We start from the raw sequence: 26,475 nt of genomic DNA, 5'->3' as shown, positions 1-26,475 counted from the left end.
CAGTTCATATAGCCCACTTCTTCATCAATGATTGAGTCTTGCTCTATTGCCCTCCTTGGAGTCAAGAATAAGCAGGGATGGAACCCCTCCCTGCAAGAGAGGATCCCAAATGATAGACTGTAGTGCAGACTTCTGGAGCTGGCTGTCTTCTATAGTGCTGATATCCACAGAGGAGTGCTTGTACCAAAGAGATTTACCTCAGACTTTTTATTTCCAAATCCATTTGATTTCAAGGATAAAAAGAAAAAGTAAAACTAAATTTCAAATCATGTCAATCAGGGACAACAATTGTAAATACATTGCACACTGTCATCCCCAGATCATCATTCAGAGCACAAGACATTTGTATTCAATTTTCTGAACAATACTGAGCTGAGTTAGTCAAATAATGTTGGCAGTGAGACAGGGCTTGGTCCTCCAAGGAGCCCATGCAGAAGTCCAGATACCTTGCAACTACTGGGAAGATAGACACTTCCTCCTAGGGGTCAGACTTCAGGAAAAAGTTTAAGCAAATGTATTCATATTGTAAAGATTGATTTGAAATACTTCCCTAGCACTCTGAGGAAGTCAGCAGTCACCATTCAAATAAATGTATCCCTATCCTAAAGCCTGATATTCTAAATAATTCCTATCATCCTGGTGAAGTCATGAGTCACCTTCTGAACCCAATAAGTGAAGGGTCACTACTGCATAAGAATGCCTGCTTTCTATGTGACTCCCTTCCCCATTTGATCCCATTTAATCAAATTACCTGAACTATTAATCTTATTGGCTCCCATATTTCTTTCTATTTTTTTTTTTTTGGTCTTTTTCCTTTTTATAGGTACCAGAGATTGAATTTAACAACAGAAACTTCTTATGCTCATCTGTCTTGTGAGTTCTGAGTATTCCCATGTTAAATTCATCTCACCAAATGATTTTACTCTATAAAAGTCCCTAGAAAAGGCAGTCTTTGGAAACCCGCTCAGGACCCCTTCTCTCTCTCAGACAGCTTTCTTTCTCCCAATAAATATATTCTACTCTTAAATTCTGTTGTTTCTAAAATTTATGCTTTAATTTTAGAGAGGACAAACTCACACTGGACATAGTAGATCAGGAGTTTCTTTCCTCTGTAGCAACACCATTATAAATTTTTCTCTTTAGTGAACTCAGATAAATGAGTAGTAGTTTGTGTTCTGTAATTTGATCTTACCTCTTCAGGGATACTCTCATTGAAGGCCTTTATGCCTGCATTTAAGTGCTGCTTCTGTTTTCTGAAAGTGAACTGATCTGTAATTTTGGTTATGGTATCTACAATTTATTAAGGATATGACTCAAAATATTTCTTGTGAATGATTTACCACCAGCCTTGGAGGAAGACACATAGCAAAACTTCTTTATTTTTGTTTTGTCATTCAAACTGAGGGATGTACTTGAAAGAATTTTGCCCTAGAATGAGTTACAGGGCCTCCTGGTGGTAGTTCAACATGGTGGAAGGCCCAATCAGGGATGCTAACCATATGGCCACTTCCTCTTTTTCCCTGATTACAACTTCCTCATTCCTTTCCCAGGGGCCTGAAGAAAATTCCAATCAACTCCGCATATGTGGGGCTGCAGGGAGTGGGAGAAATGTCTGTTCCAATCTCCACATCCAGGTAAAAATCACATATACCCCTAACCCCATAGTCAGTCAAAAAAGAACTTGGTTTTGGGGGGCTCCTCCTCACATTCCTTAAATAGAAAAGCCACTTTTACTTTTTCTAATATTCTGCTTCTCTATTGCACCAGAAAATGCTAACAATACTGATTCTTGTCTATGTTTGTAGCTAATTTACTCCTCAGTAATTCATATGATCAATGCCAAGAATATCTAATTGAAATGAATGTAGGGGACTGTTGATTCACCCCATCAGTGTCAATGCAGTGAGTTTTATCCTAAGGTAAAAATAAATCTTCATATAAACTTCAATGCAGAAAAAGCATCAAAATATAAACAGAGTCCTACAGGCATACAGACTTCTTTCAATAACATAATAGAAGCCTTCTAGAAAAAGGAAAAAAATACACAGTTTATGTGTCTTAAAATTGTTGAAGCAGCCAGTAATGTAGAAATTGTTCTGAACAATTTTAGGTGAACCTTCACTTTTATGTGAGGTAACCTACTTTGTGGCAATATCTAGTTCTTGCTAAATTATACACTCAAACCAATTATTTTACACTTATAATGACTGATGTATACAACTTTATACATTGCCAGGAATACAACCACTGTGAGTTGTATTGATCAATTAAAACTGCAAGAAAAGTGAAAAGCATTCAGACAGATCATAAATATTTTTATGTTAATTTGGCTCATGTTAATGATAGAGGAGAATGAAACTCCTGACCTACTATATGTCTGGTATGACCTTGTGTTCTCTAAAATAGAAGAATAAAGTTCAGGAATGATGGAGTATAAGAATGGATTATATTTATTGAGAGAAAGAAAGCTTCTGTCTGAGAGACAGAAGGGGTCCTGAGTGGGTTGCCAAAGACTCTGTATTTAGAGAGTAATAATGGAGGTTAGATGGGTCAAAAGAGGAGAAGAATGGGAATTTGCAAGATGAACATAAGGCAGGATAGAGCTGTGTTCAACTAATAGGGTCAACTGCTCAGATAAAATTCATTCAATTAGGAACAAATGGGGGAGCATGTCCCATAATAAGAGGGCTTGCTTAACACCAGGGACTCTTCATGTAGGGGACTGGGATGATGACTCTTGACTTCTTCAGGGTGATATAGAACTATTTGGACAATTGGTCCTTAGCACTTGGTAGTATTTCTGTTGGCTTTTGTCTTGAGATTTGGGCCAGAGCAGGAGGTGATTGTCTCTTCCAAGGCTATAAGCAATCTGAATTTATCCTCTTGCTCCTTTGAGGTCCCAGCCCTGTTGTTACAGGCAGTTGAGTTAGATAGAAATATATAGGCAGTGAGACAGGACTAGGTCTTAGAAATGGCCAATGCAAAAGCCCAGATACCTTGCAACCATGGGGGAGATGGATACCTCTTGTTTTGGGTCAGGCCTCAAGACTAAACACAAAGCAAATGCATCCCTTTCCTAAGGGCTGAGCCAGTGCTGACAGACAGGCTTGGACTGGCTCTCACCTGGCTGCTGCCCCAGTCTCAGCCCCACTCCTGGTCTCATTGTTCTGTTGCCCCTGCATCATAGAACCTTTTTTTTTTCTAGAAAATATCTGGTGGGTCCTAGCACAAGGAATCCAAAGGGAATTTATATTTATTTCTTAACTGTAGCTGTTAAACATCCAGAAGATTAATACCATACAGTGCAGGACAAGCAGTAAACTTAATACCGAACACTAAATGGAACTGTTATTTTCTATTAACCATGGGTGTTTTAACATTTGAGCACTGAAGAAATGTGTGACATATTTTGGACTGCTCACTATTACATTACATAAATTTGTGTTAAAAATTATTATTTGACTGGTGACCTTGTATTGTTCTGATCTAAATCACCAGGCTGGAACACAAGAAAAAGGCATAAGACATCAAATATGAAAGAAAATATTTGTCATCATGAACAATCGCAATTTTATATTTGAAGGCATGAATATACCATCAGATCAGCAAAATGAATTGTCTTAGTAATACAAACTTTACTTGAGCTTTCTCCCATAGGGCTATAGGGTATATTTGGACCTCCAATCAGTGAACCTGACCTGGTTAAAGTTACCTGGTTGTTTATGTGTAAATACCATATAGTGTTCCTAGTGTGAGAAGTGGTAAGAGTACATAAGAGTTCGTGGTAATCCTGCTTCCCCATTACATTGCTTTTGAGGCTTATAATATTCCCATTCATTACTCAGAATGGTTTCATCCTGGGTTGTTTGATTTTATTCAGAACTAAATAACACAAAATGAACAATGGTTACTATATTATCTATGATTATTTGAACAGCTATTTTGAAGAAAACAAGACATTATAATAGCTAGTGCTGATTTAATATCATCTTGTTTTGAAGTGCTAACATGCTTTTAGTCTTTTCTTTCCTTGGTTCTATCTTGTATCTAATTGGATTGTATTTTGTGTGGTAGTATAAACAAATATTTTATGGACAATGAGATAATATAGTAACCATTGTTCATTTTATGTTATTTGGTTCTGAATTATCTGTAATAATTTCATGATCTTTAATGATTTTATAATATTTTGTTATGTTTGATACTATTGTGTATGAAAATATACTCAACTACTTCAAGGAAAGAGACACTAAGGTAGCTACTGGTATGTCAGGTTGTATTGTATGAAATGCTGTGTTGCTTAAACTGTTGTGCTCCAATCACATTTGTTAAGTGCTCTTTTATTTTAATCTCTTTAAAATTAAAATAAATTTTTAAAAAAGTTACCAGGTGCCACATTCTTGTCTATCACTTGAAGTGCTGTCTAATTTTGCCTCACCCCAATGGATTTTGTTTAACCATTTTAGCATCATTTTGACCAGCTGGCAACTTAGGTGGAACCATGTCTTTTAAATCTGTTACCCAAATAAACGTTTATTACATAATATGAAAATATAAATGTTGAGGAAAAAGTTGTCGAGCTCAAATAAAAAGAAAAAGCTGCTAACAGAGCAGACAATTGGACAAATGGACAACAGATATATATGAACTGACAATCATCTTATAAAATTAGAATGCCCTCAAATATATTTGGCCACCTTGAACTATAATAGAGTGAACCTTCTTATAGATCAATTAATAGAGATCTCATGAAATAAGAATAACTGAAAAGGAACCTAATTGATGGTTAACCTGAGGTAGCTCAGAAAGTTAAAAGAAGGAACACAAATATTAGTTAATCTTTTAGGTCCAGCCTGTTCCCAAAGCAGCAGTAGAAATGAGCCCAGCAGATGCATGTGCGTAATCAACATGGCTTCTGGCAACCATGTGGCCTTCCAGAAGGCTGCAATCCCTGAGACCGAGTATGGTGGGCAGGCAAAGAAAATGGCGATGCAGACGAAGAAGAAAAAGAACCCTCAGACAGGACTGACAGCAAGAGCACGGGGATTGAGAAGTCAGAGCCTTGTGAAAAATGCTAGGGGAAGGATTAGAGACCCTAGGGGAAAGACTGGAGACCCTAGCGGGAGGATTGGAGACCCTTGGGAGTGATGGAGGAGGAGAGGATGCCACAGAAAGCTTTGGCTGAGAAAGCAGCAGGATTTGGTATGAGAGATATGGGGAGAAGCTGTAAAGACAGAAGCCACATCACAAGTGAGGGGAAGGGAGAAATCCTGGTGGAGCAGAGTGAGCCAGGAGTACTTGGGCCATCACAGAAGACAGAGTGAGAGAAAACCACGTCCTTAAAGTGAAGAAGGCCTAAAGATGAAGGGTTTTTGCCAACTTGTCACCATTTTGACAAAAGCATAAATAAAAGATCAGCTTTTTGGTTGTTGTAGCCTTTTAGAGGCCCAAAGCACCAGGTTACGAACCAGGCACCACAGAGGTGTTTTCTGGAAGACAGAAAGCGGTCCCCATGACCGAATTATAAGGGAGCTGAGAGAACAATTTCACCTCAGGAACTAAGAGCTGTAGCTCCACCAAGGAACGTGGAAGCTGTGCTCAGTCACACACAACATAAAAGATCATAATCTATTTTGAAAGTGTGACAGGCAAAGTCCCAACACCCATTCTTCTTGGCAGATAATCAAAGAGAGCAGGGCAGGGTCCCAGCACACAAAAATCAGAGTGTTACATCCATCCCTGTGGCCAAAGGAGTATGGAAACTAGTAACCCTGTTCAGGGATGGCAGGATGGATTTTATGTCACAAGCTTGCTAAGGAACAGAAACCAAAAAAAACCCAGATGGTGTCTCACCCATGTTCAGTGAGTAAGGCTGCGGTTGTATGCAGATTAGCAGTGGCAAGTAAACTGTCTGGAGGAAGAAAGAGGTGGTTTTAAGGAAGCAGGACTCAAAATGGGAGGGATTCCCAGGAGACACTCAATCTGCCTTAGTGGTCAGGGAACCAAATGATAGGATTTTTGGTGTGGTAAAAGAGAGAATACAAAGTAAAAATGCCATTTGGGGGCATACATATAATTTTCCATTGGGTGGTGCTTAAAGGGGGCATTGCTGATGTGCAAGTAGCTGATTGGGACTCTTTTCATGCCACAGGTAAGTTGCATAGAAGAGAGGAAAGAGACCCCTGGTCCCACCTCCCAGTGCTTAAATATCCCATCTAGAGCAAAATCGTCTCAATTTCTTTCTCGCAAAAATATGTTCTGCTCTTACCTCCATTATTCTTAATTATTCATTCTTCAATTTTAGAAAACCTAAACTCATGCCCAACATAGTAGGTCAGGATTTCCATTCCCCTATATAGTGACTGACTGCCTTTATTTCTAACTAACTCATCTGCCTATAAATTTAAGAATCATTTATCAACTTTTCTTAGCAAAATTTTAGCAAATAAAATGTACTTAATGGATATATTGAAATATATGATTAAATTGAAAAAATAATTATCACTGTTTCTCTACCTAGAATCACCAAACATTTTCAGCTTTCAAGTATATGGAAAAATAAAAACTAAAAACAACACTCAGCAAATACCCATAGTATAGAGGACAGTGTAACATTCACTGTATTTACCATGTTATATGTAGATATTTTGTAGACCACAAAAGAAAAATTGAGCCATTGAATGAACATCTGTCAATTTCAATAATTATGCTCATAGCACTACATGGTTGAGAATTGTAGAAAAAAATTTTTTTGGTTCCAGGGATTGAACTTATGACCTTGTGCTTGCCTGGATGGTACTTGTACACTGAGCTCAATCCCCAGCCTGAAAAACCTTAGATTCTAAATATGACTATTACCACTCTTTAATTTGCCATTTACAGATTTAATTGAAATTTTATTCATCTACATCTTCACAAATGAAATTATTTGCTTTCCTTGCAGTTTAAATCACTTTTTTTAGGTACTGGGGATCAAACTCACAACCTGGCACTTGCCATGCAGGTACTTCTGTCTGCTGAGGTAAAACCCAGGGCCCTATTAAATAATATTTTATTAAATATATAAATATCACTTTATCCATTCAAATACTGTTGTGATTTTACTACAGGAGGCCAAGGTAGACAGAAATTGATATACAGTCAGAGAGGAAATGGAACCTCAAAGGAGTCAATGTAAAAACTAAATACCACAATCACTGCTAGAGGCACAGCTTAATAAAGCCAGACCTGAAGGTGAAGATGCAGTGACCATGTCTACATGCCTCTTAAAGAGAAAAACAATAGCTTGAAATGTACTACAGTTACCACCACCTTCCCCAGGAAGCCCAGATAGGCATCTATTACCATACTCAATGAACAGAACACCTGGTCTATTGTTCCCACAAAATGCCTTGGCTCTTTCTGCATACCTTTTCTGGGTGACTTGCTGCCCTTCTGAATAATATTAGTTAAGCAGCTATACACTTATAGGTAGATTGTGGTTTGAGACCCACACTGTACTCACATTCTGACTTCGCTGTATAAATGACCCCTGACAATATATCTGTGGCCTAAACACTGAAGACCACTCCTGCAAAGGCAGGGCTAGTCTGTCTTTTTTTCCAAGAAAACTTTTTGAACTTCTTTTGATTTGTGACTTCATTCTTTAATGTTGTGAGCCAACCAATTTGCTGCATTTGCCATCAAACAGTGTAGGATTATATTTCTCCTATTTCAATTTGAATATGAAACATCTGCTAAAGGCCATGATCCAAAGCCTTGATTTCAAGCTGCTTGTTTGCTCTGAGTTTCACATTTGTATGAGCTTTTGGACCTCCTGCATAGTAAACTACAGATGTATTGGAGAAAGGAGGTCACTATTGTGATGTAGCACAATAGGTCCCATTCATAACTGTATTTTTCACTGCCTCCTGGGTGCCACTTCATGACCAGCTTTCCTCTGCAACATCATTCCATAATTCCCATTTTAGTTAAGTCACCTTTCATTTGGCTCTATTATTTTTGTTTTCTTTTGATAGTCTTTCTCTCTTCCTCATTTTTTTATATTTTTCATTTTTGATTTTGTTTTTAAAGACATAGTCCCGCTTTGTAGTTCTGGCTGACCTTGCACTCGCTATGTCGGGTAGTATGTCCTTAAATACATGGCCATTCTCTTGTTTCAGCCTCTTTAATGCCAGGTAAAGTGGTGGGTATCATAACACATGGTGTTTGTCTTTTTCTTCCCTCCTTTTCACTATTATTCTTTCATTAAGGTGACACTGTATTTAATCCAGGTGCTTGCTTGTGTCAGTAAACCTTTCTGGAGCTTGAGGTCAGTTTGTGAACAACAATATAGGAATCCAACAGCCAAAGGATAAATTTGCAATTTAAATAGCTGCACTCAGAACCACTTTTATACAGACTAACTTCCCCCATTTCAAAATCTAAACAAGTGATCCTGGACTGGAAAGTTAAGAGTGTTTAAAAGAGAGGATCACAAAGAACACCCTATTGGAAACAATGTAGCTAGAATATTGTGTTAATTTTTGGCTGATACCTGTATACTGTTTTTTTTTGTTGTTGTTGTTGAGCAGGTTAAATTTTTTTCTTTGGGTACAGCTCATTTTGCTTTTCTCATTGGACTTATACACTGAGTCATTTTCCATTGTCCTGGGTCCAATACAAGACACTAGTTAAATGTAGGGCTCAAGATTGCATGATTTATGCCAAGCTACAACATAGCTAGGATACAGTGCCAAGCCTTAATATTTTCTAGGTTAAAACACACATAATATTTGACTATTTCAATATTTGTGACATTTAGCATTATAATAAAGATTGATCTAGCATCATGAAAGGCTAACATCACCAAGTCTTTCATTATTTTCCATTGGTCTTTTCCCCATCTTCCATAAATACTCTCTGAGTTCATAATATTGGTGCTCAAATTTGACACATATTCCTAGCTGTGACATCTCCCATTTTTGCAGTAGTGTAGTCTGTTATCCCCAGCCCATAAGAGATAGAAATGTGTCTTCTGATTACCTACACTCCAATGGTATTATGTGTTAATTTGGACACTTTTCCTTTAAGGAAATGACAATTAATGAGTACAGGTGTATCTCATGACTGTTTCCTCATCCTTCAAATAATACCAGGAATTCTTTCAGGTGTTAGGTGCACACCTGTAATCCCAGGACTTGGAATGCTGAGGTAGGATTATCAGTGTGAATTTACTGGACTAAGATGTGAGTCCACAGTCAGCCTGAACTGCATAGAGAAACCCTGTCTCAAACAAATAGGAAAAATTTATCTATTATTGCTGATATCCTTGAGAAGAAAAACTGAATAGTTTGAAACTCTTAGGATCATACCTTTTAGGATATATCAGGTGAGTACAAAAACCAGTAAGACTACCTTTAAGGATATAGAAAACTCAAAAAAAAATCATATTGCAAACTCTTATACAGATTTAATGCAATACTCATCCAAATACTATTAGTATATCTCACAAATATAGAGAAAACTTCTCTAAAATTAATTTGGAAACAGAAAAGATCTAGAATACCAAAGACATTCCTAGGCAACAAAGGCAAGTCAGGAGGCATCACAATTCTTCACTTGCTATAATACTAGAAATCTGCTGTCACAAAATCAACAGAATACTGGCAGAAAAACAGACCGGATAATCTATCTAAAAGACTAGAAGATGGAGACACAACTACAAACACATTCTGCTACCTTGTCTTTGATAAAGGAGCCAAATATGTTCACTGGAAGTGAGATAGCCTCTTCAATAATGCTGAAGAAAATGACTTTCTCCATACTGAAGACTTAAACTGGGTCCATGCCTATCACCATGAAATAGACAAAAGTCAAAGTATCTTGGAGATGTAAATATTACAACAGAAACACTAATGAGTCTTCAAAAACAAAACACAAATTTTGAAGAATCAACTTCAAAGAATCAACCACTGGGACCCCATCATATTAAATAAATATTTGTGCATCAAAAGAAATCACTAACACAGTGAAGACATTGCACAGTTTGGGCAAGGGATATCTTTCCATTTTCTGATAATCTCTTCAGTATTCTTTTACAAAGTATGTAATTTGCAATATGTAAGTCCTTGACTTTCTTTGTTAGGTTAATTCCAAGCATTTCACTTTGTTGGAAGCTATTATAAAGGGGGTGGTTTCTGTAACTTCTCTCTTAGTGAGTTGATTGTGTACAGGAATGCTCTTGATTTTTTATTGTCAACTTTGTCTTCAGCTACATTATTGAACTCGGTTAAGTGTAGAAGTCTTTTGGTGGAGTAATTGACATCTTCTACATAGAATATCATGTCATCTGTGAATAATGACAATTTACCTATTTTCTGTTATATGATTATTCTTATTTGTCTTTTAAGTCTAATTGTTCTGCCTAATGTTTCCAGAGCTATATTGAATAGGAGTGGTGATGGGAATCATCCTATTCTTGTTCTTAATTGCATATGAAAGTTTTTAGTTTTTCACCATTTAGTATGATGCTGGGTATATTTTTGTCTTTGCTTGTTTTATCAGATTGAGGTAAAGACTCTCTATTGTTACAAATTGCAGTATTTTATTACAAATCAGTGCTTGATTTCATCAAAAGATTATTGTGCATTTATTGAGATGATCACCATGTGACTTTTGTTTTTGCCTGTGTTGATATGACATTTAAATTTGTTGATTTGCATGTATTGAAACATCCCTGACTTCCTGGGATGAATCCAAGTTGATCAGGTTTTAAAATCTTCTTGATGATTTGCTGCATTCACTTTGCTAGTGTCTTCTTAAGGAATTTGGCATCTATGTTCATTAGGAAAACTTGCTTATAGTTTTCTTTTTCTGGTTGTGTCTTTCTCTGGTATTAGTATCAGTGTAATGCTGGCCTCCAGGAAAGAGATAGGGAGACCCACTTCTCTTTCAATTTCATTAAAGAGGAGGGGCCTTCAATTTTCTATATGTTTTTTTGTAAAATTCAGCAGTAAATCCATGAAGACCTAGACTTCTATATGTTGGTCAATTGCCTTTTTGTTGTCATTGTTTTGCTTCATTTTAATGTGTTTTGCAGATTGTCTTATTTTGCACTGGAGTGGCCTTGAGCTCACATTGTAGCCCTGGTTAGTTTCAAACTTACAACAATCCTTCTAACTCAGCCTCAAAAGTTCTGGATTACAGGCATGCACCACCCGGCCAGTACTTGAGAAAATTTAACTAGATCTTCAGTCTCATTAACAGATACTGCATTTCTGGAATTTTTATATCTTCTTGAGTCAGTTTTGGCAATTCATATGTATCTAGGAATTGATTCATTTCTATATTATGCAACCTAGGGAAGCATAAGTTTTTGAAGTACATATTGATGGTCCTAATTTTCACAGGATCTGTAGTTATCTTACTGTTTTCATTCCTCAATGAATGGTTTAAGTGGTTCTTTTCTTCTTTTGATGTGGTTGGCTAAGAGTTTATCAATTTTATTTATTCTTTCAATTAGCGAACTCTTTGATTCATTAAAACTTTTTATTGTTTTTATATTCTGCACTGAATTACTTTCTTCTCTGATAATTATAGTTTCCTCCCTATTATTGGCTTGGGGTTTATCATGCCATTTTTTTCTGGAAATGTGAGGCACAACAGTATATTTTTATTTATGCTCTTTCTATTTCCTGAAGTGAGATTTGAGTGCTATAAATTTCCCGCTTTGAACTGCTTTAATTGAATCCCATGAGAACCAAGATTTGCATCTATATTTTTGTTGTGTTGTAGATACTTTCAGGTTTCTTCCTTTATTTCATCTGTGACATATTGATTGTTTGGCAGAGTATTACTTAATTTCCATATATTTATGAAGTTTTTGTACCTTCTTTCACAATTATTTCCCAACTGTATTGCACTATGGTCAGGTAAAATGCATAGTGTAACTTCAGTTTCTTTGCATTTACTTCAGCATGTCCTGTGGACTAGTTTATATGGCATGTTTTACAGAACCTCCCCTGCACACCTGAGAAGAATGTTTATTCTGAATATGTTGGGTCACATACTTGGTAAATATCTCTTCAGTTCATTTTTTCACAGATTCAGTTCTATTTTCATATTTCTTTGCTGATTATTAGTCTAGTTCATCTATTTGCAATAATGGGTATTGAAGTCTCTTGGGTCAATTGTATTATTCTTTGTTGAATTATTTTCAGGTCTTTTAACAATTGCTTATATTGTTGTGTGCTCCTGTATTAGATGCACACATATTTAGGATTGTTATCTTATCCTTTTAAAAACTTTCCATTAACATGTATGCAGTGAGGCTCTTTATCTTTTTGGTCCTTCTTGGTTTGAAGTTTATATTGTCTGCAAAGAGAATAGCTACTCATGCTTTTTTCTGAGCCTCTGTTGTATGGAAGATTGTTTTCTGTCCTTTGACTTTCAGTCTCTGAATTTCTTTTTGAATTAAACATTTTTTTCTGTATACAGCATATTTTTGTATCTTGTTTCTTGATCCATTTCACCCATCTATTTCTTTTGGTTAATGAGCTGTGACCATTAACAATGATATGTATTGGTTTGTCTTTGTTGTAATATTGTTCTGCTGTTGATTCTCTGCTTTTCTCCTCTGTTTAATTACTTGTCTTGCCTGGTTGTTTCTGGGTTTTTCTTGGAATGGTGGCCATTTTTACCTCTCTCTAGTATGACTTTCATTACTTTTTCTATGGTCAGTTTTGCAGTCATATATTTCTCCAGTTGTTCTTTGTCATGAAAGTATCTTATGTGTCCATTAATTTTGAAAGTTTTGCAGGGTACATCAATCTGGATTTGATGTTCTTTCCTTTCAGGACTTGTACTTCTGTCCAACTTCAAGAGTTGTTCTTCTGTTTCCACTACAGCTTTCTTCTTTACTAGGATATTTGTGTTGAGAAGACTGAGGTAGGTTCATGAATAAAAATAAAGGAATCAAAGCATACAATTTGATAAATATGGAATTTGATTAATAGAGCTCAGGACTACTCATATAGATTACCTGCCAATTTCAGAGTCCAAACAAGTGGCTGAACTGGAGACTTACAAAGCTTTTAAACAGAGAACCACAAAGTGACATCCTATTGGAAACAATTGAACTAGAATCTTACATTAATTTTTAGTTTACACCTGTTATCATGTTTCTTTTGTTGAACAGGGTAATTTTTCTCCAGGTGATGCAGCTCATTCTGCTTTTCTCACAGTACTTGTACTCTGAGTCATTTTCCATTCTCTTGGGTTAAATATAGGCCACCAGTTAAAAGCAGGGCTCAAGATGATGTCAGTTATGCCAAGCTACAACAAAGACTGCTAAGAATTTGATGTGCTTTCAATTATAAGTGATCTGTGACTTTTCCTTAACAGCATTTTATACTGTGTTCTTGTGCTGTATTTCTGGAATCTTGAATATTATATATCTTGGTGTAGTTTTATTTTGGTTATGTCTGTTTGGAGTTCTATATGATTCACTTCTTTGTATGGCAAGTTCTTTAATCATGCTTGGGAAGTTTTATTCCATTATTTTGTGAAGATTTTTATGGTATTTGTGTTGTCTCCGGCTTTCTCATTGACCCCAATCAATCTCATGCAATTCTTCTTTGATGCATTTTGTATCTGTTGGATTGATCTCTCATAGTCCCTTGATACTTTTAAGATAGCATTGTTTTCATGACAACTAGCTACAATTTTGTCTTCAAGATCTGAAATTCTAAATCTAACTTTTGTTCAGTGTGTGCATGTAATTTTAATCTCTGATAGGTTTTATATACCTTTCATATAGCATTGAACTTGTTGAACTTTTGTTTGGATCTCTTTCATGTATTCCATTTCTTCCTTATGTTGGGCAACCATTGTTTTTCATTGTTTTCCTATGTTCATCTATTATTTTATTTGTGTGTTCTCTAATATATTTGACTTAAAGTATGTTTTTGTATCTGAAATATTTTCTTTGTAAACATTTCCACTTTTTTTCAATTCTGGGTGATCAATGCAAACAATTTTGAGAACAGTCTCTACTTGATTGGTTGTACTGTAATGCACCACATAGGATCTAATATGCATTCTGCATAATAAATAAACCATGTGCCTATCATCAGTATAATCAATATACACTGCAAAGAAGTGTATATTGCATCAGACAAGGGGTCTTTCAGGCAAATGCATGCTCAAGAACAAAGCATCAACTGTCTTCAAGTTAAGGCCTCACTAATGGAGTTTCTGGGACCAATTTTTCTATCATAGGAACATGCACATTTATACTTTGCTGTATACACAACCTAACAGAGACACATGGAGATCTCACTATGTGCTGACTGCCCCAGATCCCCAGAAGCAGCCCACTCTTTTGGAGACAAGTGAATCCACACCGACAATATCTGGTGATGACTGAGTCATGGAACAGAAAGCAAAAACAAAAAGCAGGCAAATCTTCCGGAGGAGCCCTCAGTATGGCTCCAATGTCTTTCCTTTGTAGCTCTGTTCAGATCACTGATCCTAGCAAAGTGTTCAAAACTGCTGTCTCCTCTCTGACCACAGGCTACAGCCTCAGAAGTGGATGTAACAGTGACAGCTGAAGGTTTCCCCTGCCCCTCTGTAGCTGCTGTCTTGGAGAACAAAGCCACTTGTTCTCCTCCACCTCCCTCCCTGCCTCTCCCACCCAGCTTTGAAGGCTGAGCTGCTACCAGACACTCTGGGTGGAGACGCTTAGCAGGGCCTTGAACATATACTTATCTGGCACATAACTTCTGAGTAACTTATCATGGGAAGGAAAGTCATAGTAAAAAGTGACATCTGAGTGGCAGGAATCTTGCTCTGTACATCATGACCCCAGCAACAATGTGGTGGGGATCAAAACACATAGGGTTCTTGCCACACTCCACAGCCTTTCACAACACAGCAGCCCTATTGCTGGTGGCACAGGTGCTTGCCTCACACCAGCACACTGGCCTACAACCTCACTGTGCAGCTGGAATTGAGATATCAATTGTGTTGTGATTCAGGTGAGAACACAATGGAAGCCTGGCAACTAGTCGACCAAAACAAAATAAGAATTGATGGTGGCCATATCCTGAGGGTGGTCACTGAGACAAAGTCACATTGTACACAAGTGAGTGTTCTGCCTGTCTCCTGTCTGGGTGAAGTCCAGCTCCTGAGGGGCCCACAGCCATGCCATTAGAAGGCTGACCACATTACCACACCTTATAATACCTTCCATTGCTCTTAGGACAGGACCGAAATGCATGAGCCCAGGAGGCAGGAATTTGCACGCAGACACATTTGGGCTGGGGCACACTTATTTGCCTTTATTCCAAAGTGTAGCACATATCTGAGGGTCCTGCTTCATGGTCTGGTGCACCCAGCATTTTTTTCCTGAGCAGATACAATTCTGCCCATATCATATGAGCCATTTCAAAGATACTGTATCTACCTGGATTCTGCCAGACAGGAGCACCTGCATTTGTCTCCCCACATATCCAGGAACACATGCATCACACAAGGACCCAAACCTTAGGTCAGGTCCTGGGTTGCTCCATAATCAGATTGATCTTGATCTCCCAGAGTTCTGACCACCATGTCCTGAGGAGAACTCTAAAGCTTAGAGCCAAGAATAGAATTCCTGGTAGCCTCAGTCCCATGTTGTGAATCAAGGACAACACATTTTGGTTCTAGTTTGTTGTGGGTGACAACAAATCAGCCATACCTGTGGGTACTGGATTCTCTCTTCTGGGGGAGTGCAGAGCAGCTCCCAGTCCAGCCAGGGCTAGCACAAGCCCAGATGTGTGCTCTTGAGAGGAGAAGGGTGTATAAGAGGAGGATGGAGGGATACCTGGGGAAAGAGAGAATGGAAGCTAGAAGAAAAAGGCTGAGAAGTCACTGAGCTGCACAATGGTTGGCACTTGATTTTGTCACCCATCACACCTTTTGACTGATAGCACCAAACTTCACCAGCTATATTTTGGGCAGCTATACATGCAGTGTCTCCTCTTGTAGCTCCACTGAAAGGTTCAGAGAAGACTGGGGTGGACAAGGAAGGGCCTGGGTAGAAAAAGTCAAGCAGTCACACAATCTGTGTTGTGCAAATTCACTGCCAGACAGAGCCAATGTCCACTGCCACACTGACCCAGAAATAGCAGGCCAGGAACTCCCTTGTTCAATGCAAGAGGCCCATCCTGATGCCCTCACAGGCACTGGGGTCCACACATCAGAGAAGGGCTGCCCACCTCTGTGGTTTCCACAGAACCTGCTCCTGCCCTTGTTTTGTGCCCTCCCTCATGGTGCTCAGTTCCCGCATGGTGCCCAGCTACCGCATGGTGCCACACAGAGGGGCCTGGATTTTTCCATTCTACCTGGCACTTATCCTGTGCTTCAGCTTGCTGTGCCATAGTACCAGTTCAAGTGACTCCCCTCAGGCTCAGGAAGTAAGGGAGGCCACATTCCCAGTTACATGGCTGCCATGTGTGAAAGTGGGGCCAAGAGATGCTATTGCCCTGGACTTTCAGCCCGGGAATGATGCCCATCAGAAGGTGGTCAGAGAAGCAAGCAGGTGAATGGCACATCTGCTGCTCTGAGAACCATGTACCCGTCCAGGTCAGGACAGCTGAGATGCTCAGTAACCTGTGTGGCACAGGGCAGGATGGAAGTGAGGCAAATGTCATCACAGGGCTTAGGAAATGATGCCAGGGAAGAAGAATGAAACTCAGTCTCCTCTCAAAAGGTGTACTCACCAGGGATATGGGCTTTAGTTAGTCATTAATGCCATGGATCAGGGCACAAGGTGTTTGGGTTTGTTCACTGTGTCTGAGGTATGACAGTCCTTGCAGGCACTTGGTAACAATGACCAAAGAGGATGAAGTTGCTTCAAGTTACAATTCAGTCAAGAACAACCTACAACCCTCCCAGTTTACTGGTGGCCCAGGAGGAGACATTCCCAAAGCACTTAGCTGCTATGCAGAAGGGGATAGGGTTAAGCATGCATTCTTTGGGAAGGTGAGGGTTAAGGAAAATACTACTAGTAACTGCAACCACCCCTTTAAATTGTTTACTTATTTCAGATGACATCCTCAAGGTAATGAGAACCTCAGAAGTCTCTGCTTTAGGCTGTGGACTTCGCTCATCAGTTTCAGCACCTGCTTAGAAAATGCAACATTGCGAGTTTCATCCGTGCTACTGAAAAAACCAAAACAAAAAATGAGAAATTACTTTAAACCAACCAAAAGAGCACACACACTCTTGTAAGTCATCTAGAGTAAACAGTTTTTGTTACAATCACCCTATGAAACTTGCACAGTTGTGCACAGTGGCAATTCCCATACTGTAGGAATCTGAGACAGGAACATCAGAAGTTCAAGCCTAGGCTGAAGAATATGGAAAGTCAAAAAAATGGAGAGAGAGTGAGACAGAGACAGAGATAGAAAGAGCAAGGAAGGAAGCAAGACTCATAAGGCCATGAGTTCAATCCCCAGTGTATGAGAGAGAGAGGGAGAGAAAGAGAGAGAGAGAGGGGCGGGGAGAGAGAGAGAGAGAGAGAGAGAGAGAGAGAGAGAGAGAGAGAGAGAGAGAGAGAGAGAGAGAAGTTAAACAGAAAAAAGCTATGCACACATTATAATACCTAAATCTCTACTCAGAAGTATTGTAATCCACCATTTGTTTAGTTTAGTTTTGTCTTTTTGAAACAAGGTCTCACTTTGCAGTTCAGGCTAGACTTGAGCTCACTGTGTAACTTAGGTTGGTCTCAAACTTTCAAGAATCCTGACTCAGCCTCTTGAGTGCTGGGCTTGCAGGTGTGCAACCACCATGCCCTGCTTCCACTATTTTTTAAAACACAGGCTTCAGAAAGGTTTGCTGGAGGGAGACACAAAATGCACTCAAGTGTGGAACTTGGGTGCTCAAAGAGATGAGGCACCTAATCCACCAGTTTTGATGCACAGTGCACAATGCAGCATGATCTATAATGTTATTCCAGGAGAACAAGAAAGTATCTCCCTCTAGAGGTGAGGACCAATCCTCACCATATGGGTGTGATAGGTCTCTCCAGTGCAATCCAGCAGTGCTTGTGTTGGGGAGGCAGTTTTGACAGTTACCCCAGGAGCTCTCTTCAATTGCCAATAGTCACGAATCTGTCTTCACTCTGCTATTCTCTGGCAGTGTATACTTTTGGCATTGAACTCTGCAGGGTGCACCCCCAACGCTGTTCCTTTAGTACTTAGGAAACAGTGTCAGCAAAACAAAGGGGCCAGAGATATGGACTACTGAACATTTATCACAATTGTCAAGACTCTTTTGAGACATGAGCCTTCCATAATCCTGCCTCTTGGGCTGGGAACAATGAACCAACCAGGTTGATGGCTGGGTGCAAGGAAGGCAACTGGCAGCCTGAATTTCTGAAGATACAGCAGATGCCAACCAATGATGATTCTGCTCTCAGTCAAATACTTACCAGTCATGAGGTCATTTAGCCACTAGTCCATGAAATTAGTGCCCTCTGGAAGAGCATGGGGTGGGATGCAGCTGCCTCCCTTGTCTGTGGCCTGAGGCTCACAGAACAGAAAGGGAGGTTCCCCGACATCTACCAGGTCTCTCTGCCTGTCCATGGGAGCCTGGCAGGAAGTGAAAGGGTGCAGAGTAACCTCCCTGGGCAGACACTCTACCTCCTTCCCAAACCTTGACCACATACTGGAATCCACAGTATCTTGTCCTGGGACTCACCACACACTGCCTGACATGGGGTTCATGCTCCAGGTGACAGAATATGGTCCCCTAGGGTATGGTTCCCTCTGAGCACAGCTTCCATAGACGCCTCTGCCTTTTGGGGCCCAGGTTCACCCCTCCTCTGTTGGAACCTTCATTAAGTGCTGCTCTGTTATTCTAATACTGTGAGGCAGCTTCAATACAGATAGTCAGGGCCTTGGCCATGACCAAGTGCTAGGTCACCGGTTTGAGCAGCCATAGAGAGCAAGGATTGAGAGTATCACACGCAGTGTCTGGGTCACTGACCCCAACACTCTATTCTGTGCCCCCAGGAGGAGGGGAGCTTCTTTCCTGTGTAGACAGAGCCTTGTGGTGGGGAAGAAGCCACTGCCCAGCTCCTGGCTGCAGACCACATCATAGTGTTCTCTTTTGCTCTTCATAGCTCCCATGGAGCATGAAGCTCACTCTCTGAATGGAGTTTTCCTACTAATAATTAGCCCCAAACACATCCGGAGTCTGACTTTGACAGAAGCTTACTTTTTGGAGCTGAGCAGCCCTGAGCATGGATATTTTGGTATGGGATTTCATCAGCCTAGGTTCCACATGATTTCACAGGTCAAAGGCCCAGTCTCAGACAGCACAAGGCTTAATAGGTGGCCTGTGAGACACAAGGTCAAGTGCAGGTCTCTAATTACAAAGGGCCAGCACTCCTCCTTTGGGTATCAGATGCATGGTCTATACAGGAAATGTTTTACACTCAGCTGAATTCAGCAATGTGAGCAAGAATTCCTGAGGCTGAGAGCATGGGAACATATATAGCAGGCTGAGTCTCTTGTGTGCTGTCTTAGTTACTTTTCTCTTGCTGGTGAGGCAAAATAACAGACACCCAAATTTAAAAAGGGGAGGATGTTTTAGTTCACAGTTTGGAGAGGTTTCAGTCCATTACCTGCTGGCTTCAAGGCAGGGTGGGACATGCCAGAGGGCAACAGTCCATGGCAGTGGAAAACAGTAAAAACAACAGGTGAGGAAGTCTCCTTCCATCCCTTAAGCAGGTACCAACCCTAGGGCAGGTGTTCCACAAACACCCTTAATCTCAGCATTAGACCATGAATCCTTCACAAACTTAGTTTCAGCAACTTTTGAAAAAACCATTCTCCTGTGACTAGATGAGGCTTTGGGGGTACAACCAGACACAAAATGTAATGTGTGCAATATGTACTACCAGTGAGAGATGGTACAGCCTTCTGACCTGGCTCTAATGCAGAAACTTCAATCCAGAAGCTAGGGACTCACTGCTTAATTTCTAAAGAACCTTCCTGCGTACATAAGAAGCTCTATTACCCAAGTGCTCACTCAGGTGGCCATGAGTCCCCAGCAGGAAACAGGAATAGAGATGGGTTTTTTTGCAGGCCTCAGATGCAAAGCAGAGGCCAGGCAACCTAGGTAGAGGGAGATTCATTAGGGCTCTGAGAAAGGCCACCTGGGGGCTGATAAGTGAGCCTGAGCTGGTCTAGGGTTTGGGGAACCACAGGGTGAGAATAAATTCTAGATGGGGAGGGGAAGGTGGGTGAGATCAGCTTCCAGAAGGACCCAGCCTGGCTTCCCCACCAGGCGAGCAAGCCCCAGGTGCTGTCTGAAAGGCTGCCATGGGGAACTGTACTAAAGGACGTGATTCATCACATGTCTGGTAGCTTCTGTGCTGTCACTAGAAAGGTGAATGCTTTCCCACTTAGGCAATCCCAAAACAGACAAAGTGAGACCTCCTGGTTTTCTGTCCTGGCTGGTGGTGGCTTTGAGGGCTTCCTGGATCATAAATGCTGGTAAACACCCCTTAGTGACTATCTGCTCTGTGGGCCAGGGTGTCCCTATCATCCCTACCATGGGGGAGCAGGGTTATGAGACATGGCATTGCCTCTCCCAGCTCACTGTGCAGGGCAGACCCTGCAGCTCTATGTGCAGCCTGTGCTTCCAGAAGCTGCCATGTCTCTCTGGGCTATACTCAGAACTCTGGGAGGCTTTAGGTGATGGCCCCATTCTCTGCTTGTCTGAGATCTCAGAAGCTTCTTGCACACTACTAGTCACTGCACCAACAGTGGTGCCCCATACATCAGCCTGGAGCTAGTCCCTGCAAGGCTGCAATCCACAGACCTGTACCACAGTGGGGCCTTGCAATAACAACAGATGCCAGCAGGGGGAGAGAGTGAGCTAAGGGGATTCTGTAATGAGGCCCAAAGAGGACAGGGGATATTCAGGGTCAGATTACATTTTCAGCACTTCCCTCAAGGGTGTGTAAACAGCAGGCCTGTGGTCCTGTCCCCAAAGGAAACTGGGGCCTAATTCTTCAACTATCACCTCCTCTCTGCTCAGCCAACCTGGCCAGGTGCCAGGTCACTGTCCACACATTAGTGGGAGCCTCAGAATAGGGACATGGAAACTAAGTCACTTCACCTCCTGTCATGATTTACTTCTGCTGTTTTAATTCACTGTAACGCCTGGGCCCATTTATCCCTTTGGCACTGGTGTGACTGTGTTTCTACCCTGTCCCCAGCTCTGACACATCATCACATCAGCAGGTGTGCACTCACCCAAAACCTAGGCCCTTGCTACTTTGTCCATGTCTCAGGGAAAATATCCAGGCCCCTCAGATCAGAGGTTGAGGCCCCACTAGGCTAAATGACATTGTACCAGAAGAGAGTGAACACAGCCACTCAGCCTTTCATGGCTAAGGAAACTGGACCCAATTTCTTCAGAAGCACCACAGGGAAGCACTCTGTTTGTCATCACATACAGGTCCGCACTCCCACACCCAGGACAATCCTGTTTTCTCATCTCCAGAATGGGTGGTTGTCACAGGACACATGGGATGATACTCTTCATTTAGGGAGCTAATGACTTATTTGCTCACAACTGATATGAAAATTCTATTATTTCTAACTGCTCCTTAACCCTTGAGTATCACTACAGCTTCCAGCACTCACTGTGGGGCATGGCTGGGCCAGTGACTCCAGGCTTCCCATGTCTCATCACAGACTGGAAATCAGTCAGTGGAGAACCTGGCAGTGGTCTGCACAGTGAGGGTGACACAGGCAAAAGGGCTGCACAGCCTGATGGAACCCCTGGAGCAGGAATTTCTGCACAGCTGCCCTATCCACAGCTCTTCCTTCCCAGGTCCCTCAAGGGCCAACATTTCCACCTCACAGGCCCCGATGGTAGGAAGGTGAGTTTGCTCTCTCAGGTACACAATGTGACTCAGCCACCTAGAGCTGAGTCTTTGAAATGTGCTTATATCTCTCGCCTCAGTTCACTGAGAATTGAGAATTGCAGCCAGTAGCAGTACAATTCTCAGAACACTGAATTGCACCTAAGGCCAATCTTACAGGGTCCCTATGGAACAAAATGGGGTTTCCAGGCAATTGCTGACCCCAGCCAAGGCTCTGTGGAAGGCCTGCTTGAGTAGCCATGTTTATTCTCCTTTGAGGTGCTCTCTCCATGGCAAAGGTTGTTTCTCCTGCACTGACCTCTACACTGAGTAAACATTCTCTCTTCATTGTAGAGGAGATTGGACAGTTGCTCTATGGGCTTTGGGAGGTATTATTCAGAGCCAGATTCTCTGGGGGCTGGCAGAGGCATCAGGCCCTTTTAGACATCAGGGCAGGAACCAGTTGGTACCATGAGTACGTGAATATACATAGAGCTACACCATGCACAGACACTTTTCCAGGCACTGACCATGATCCAATGACCAGGAAATATGTATCTACTCCCCTCTTGACCCTCCACACTAGTGGGGGCTACCCTGAATGGCAGATCATGTATCACTGACATTATGGTACATGAGAACCCTCTTGGCTTCCCTAGACAAGGATGCACAACAGTGGAAGAGGAGCCCAGAGGAAGCACAGAGTACTGGGTGGCAAGTCACTGTGCAATCTAACAAATGAGGAAAGGTGGAACAGGATACATCCCTCTGTACCCTCACTTCTCACACGTTTATGGAAGAAAACCCCTGTTCCACAGCAGACATGTTCCATCCCCCATGAAGGCAACATGCCACTGGGGAGCACTAGACAGATGTGTGTACAGCTTCCCTGAAGAAGGGAGAGATGGTCACCCCAGTGTCCACAGACTCTCCCATGGAGTCATCTGTCAGTCTCTCAGGGCTGCGTGGGCCAGCACTGCTTCACTGGTGGTGGAGATAGAGTGAACTCAGCTCTCCACTGCTGGAGCAGCAGGCAGGTGTCAAGCTCAGCAGGTTGCCTTGGGTGAGCAGTTTGGGAGGGAGAACCAGACCTCACACTCATCTACCCACACCTGTCTCCTCCAGAACCACAGCCCTGCTTCTTAGCTCTAAGCAGCAGGTGCAAACCCACATGGACCCTCCAACGCAACTCCACTTCACTAAGCTGGAGCACTGTGAACCCATTGAGGCAGAAACAAGGGTGAGAAGGACTGGGTATAGGCTTGAGGGTATGTGAGGAGGACAAAGCTAAGGGACCACCCTGCAGCTCTGAGACACAGCAGTCAGTGGGTGGATGCAGTGTGGGAAACTTCCTGATAGTGGATTTTTGCACAGAGCTGTCTCTGACATGCACTGGGAAGTTTGTTTGCTCTCCAAGGAACATGGCAAATTGATGATCTTTCCTCCTTTTGCTGTTGAAGGTTCGGCTGGACACCAAGCTCAAGGCCCAGCTGAAGAGTTTGTACCTGATTCATCTCCAGTGCCTTCGTCAGCTCTGGGACCACGGGAAGAGGCAGCAGCAGGAAGCCCATCTCTGTCAGCTCAGACATATGATTGACAGTGGCTCCACAGCCGGTGTCAGCTCCTCAACTCCACTGAGGCCAGCTCCTGCTGAAACCCTGACTTTCCCATCTCCTCCACTATTTTTTCCATTTCCTTGCACTTACCTCTATATTACTTTTAAATATTATGGCATGAATTAATTTTAAACAAATTATAGGATTTCATTCTTTTTAATTAAAATCATTAGGGAAGAGACACTATCACAATCTCAATGTGAACAGCCTTCATTTCTGCCCAGTTCCAGAATGTTTCCCCCAACTTCATTCCCATTTGGACACCATTCCCTCTCTTCCCTGCCATCCCAGCCACCAGTAATCTTTCTGCCTCTGTGATTTACTACACCATATTTTCACATCACTGCATCACAGCTCTGTTTGGCCAAACAGTACTGGAAGAGATTAACTGATATTTGTCTTTGATAAAGGGGACTATCCTAGATAAACTATAGGATATAAGTAAAAATTGAATACATTCTTCTTTGAGGTTGGAATTACCTTTCCATTTGTTTTGTGAAATATGAGATGAACTCTTACAATTCAAAAGGGGATCTGCTCATATGGTCATCAAGTATAATAAATACACAGTACCCCACTGCAGATACATTCAGGGACATGTCACTGAGATGTGCTGTGTCCCCATTTGACTTCAGGTTTTAAGGCAGGTGGGGAAGAGCAGTGGGGAGAAAATGGAGGGGCAGAGCAGAGCCCTTTCCCTTAGCTCCCATCAGACCTCTACACAGGCCCCTGGACCTCATTTAGCTAAGCATAGAGGTTTCTTCCACATAGAGGTTTCTTCCACATAACAACAACATAAAAAATTGAAGAAAAAGCTGCATAACTTCTTAACTTTCCTTTCAAGATTGTTGTTCACAGCACTGTTAGAAGCAGAAAGGAACTGGGACCCTCCCTACCCTGCAGGTAGATGGTGTGGGCACAAGTGTGGGCCATGGGAACCAGGGGAAGCTGCAGGGATGCTGAGCTCAGTCTCTCTGTGCCCACAGGGAAACAGGCCAAGGAATGTGGTCATGAAATAACCATGGATGTAAGATGGATGTGTGTGAGGAAGGTCTCAGTTTTTACAATGAAATACCTCTGACATCAATGTGCATACACACAGAGATGTGTGTGAGGCAGAGAGACAGATGAGAGTGAGGCAGAGCCTGGGAGACTTGCCCATCACTTAATGAAGTGGAGCTGCAGAGGACAGAAAATATGAACACTCTTCTCGGTTTTACTCTCAAAGCCTTGTACAATGACATCTTTGGGTGGGGAAGTGGCACAGGGAAGTAACAGGAACCTGGAGAAATGGATAAAGATTTTCTTTTTTCTTTTTCTAAATATGGCATTTACAATGAGAGAAAATATTAATGACATACACATAGTTCTCCAGTAGCAGAGTCATCCATGGGCTTGTCATTAGCAGACTCAGAAGACAGAGGGGTGAGGGAAAGGAAGGGAGGTCCATATAAAGGGGGAAATGGGGTTTAAACTTAGTTGAAAAAAATGTCACCTGAGACTCCTTACTTAAATCAAAGAGAGATGCCACAACTTCCCAGTGTGTAGGGGGAGGGCGGGGATGCAGCACAGAGTACATGGCTGGGTTGGAAGAAGACCAGGGCTCAGCTGTGGGAGAGGGGATCGCAGTATCCTTCAGGGCCACTATGTCTCTGCTTTTCTTCTGCAGTTAAAAACTAACAAGAAAACAACACAACTACCAGGTGAGAAGAGTTTCTGAAAAAGGAGCCACCAGAGACATGAACAATAGGACCATGTTAAATGTTTAAAAAGTATTTACATGTCAGCTGTTTGGACATTGGCTAGTTCTGTAGGAAAGGTGGGAAGCCGTGTACCACTCAGCTGCTCCACAGATATGAATGGTCTTGCTGTAGGCTCCCCTCATTAAAAATCCTTCAGTGTAGAAATATGAGGACTTAAGCTGAATACAGTCACTGAGATAATGGCATTGACACAGGGGAGAGACAGTATTTCCTCTTCTCCCGGAAAGGAAGAGAACTTGAAGATTGTGTCATTAGCAGCTCTGGGAATGTCTACCAGCCTCAGTACTCCTACAATGAGGTGTCAGGGTGGCCCCTCCCACAAGTCACAGACCACAGGTAAGGTGGAAGTAGGAGAGTATGTGGAGCATGCTGTGCATGGTTGCTGGAGAGAACCCTGCCCTGGCACCATGCTCTCAGACTACGGATTGCACTATGTGTTTACAGAAAATCCCATCATGATTTCAGGATGGGTGGCAGCCTCCTGTCTACTGGAAATTATTTTTCAAGTTTGGGCATAAAAAACCTTAGACAATGTGCTTAGCCAGTTGAGCAGAAATGACATTATTTGGAAAAATCTAGGAAACACATTTTGCAGTGGCAGATTCAAGCTACTGAATCTACTGAAGTCCATATTTTGGGGATAAAAAGACATGAGTCAGGGTTTGCTGTACAAGATGCTGGGAGGCACAGAAATGTGCCCAAGTTCACTTTCTGCTTTGCTTCACTCATTCTACCAAGCTACAGAGTAGATTCTGAGCATCCAAGAACTTAAGGTTTGAACTGCAGAAGAAATCTGTAAAAACTCAGGCAAGTGGAGAGTAAAAACAAAAGAAAAGCTTTTTTGGCAAAATGCAGTTTTAAATATATAGTTAAATAAATTAAAAAAAAACCCAAAAATGAAAAAGAACAAAGAAGAAGAAAAGGTAATGTTAATGCTGTGTTTTGTTCCAATGCTGCAGCCACAGTCAGAAAGGAGAGGAGTGAAATTTGCAGACTGGAAGGGTCACTGTGGTGAACGCACTTGGCCTAGGAGGCTGAGGGTGTGCAGACCCACTATGCGAGCAACACCCAGGCAGTATCAGGCACCTGGTGGATGCGGACTTAGGACTGATGTGGCAGAGTCTTGGCTGCACCCTGGCAGCTCTGCCTTGCTGTCCCTGCAGGGCTGCAGCATGGATGTTGTGGGGGAGAG

This window comes from Cavia porcellus, unplaced genomic scaffold (genome assembly GCF_034190915.1).
Source record: "Cavia porcellus strain 051 isolate PalLab524CR breed Dunkin Hartley unplaced genomic scaffold, mCavPor4.1 scaffold_34, whole genome shotgun sequence".
Taxonomy (NCBI): Eukaryota; Metazoa; Chordata; class Mammalia; order Rodentia; family Caviidae; genus Cavia; species Cavia porcellus.
Note: the sequence above shows the minus strand (reverse complement) of the source record.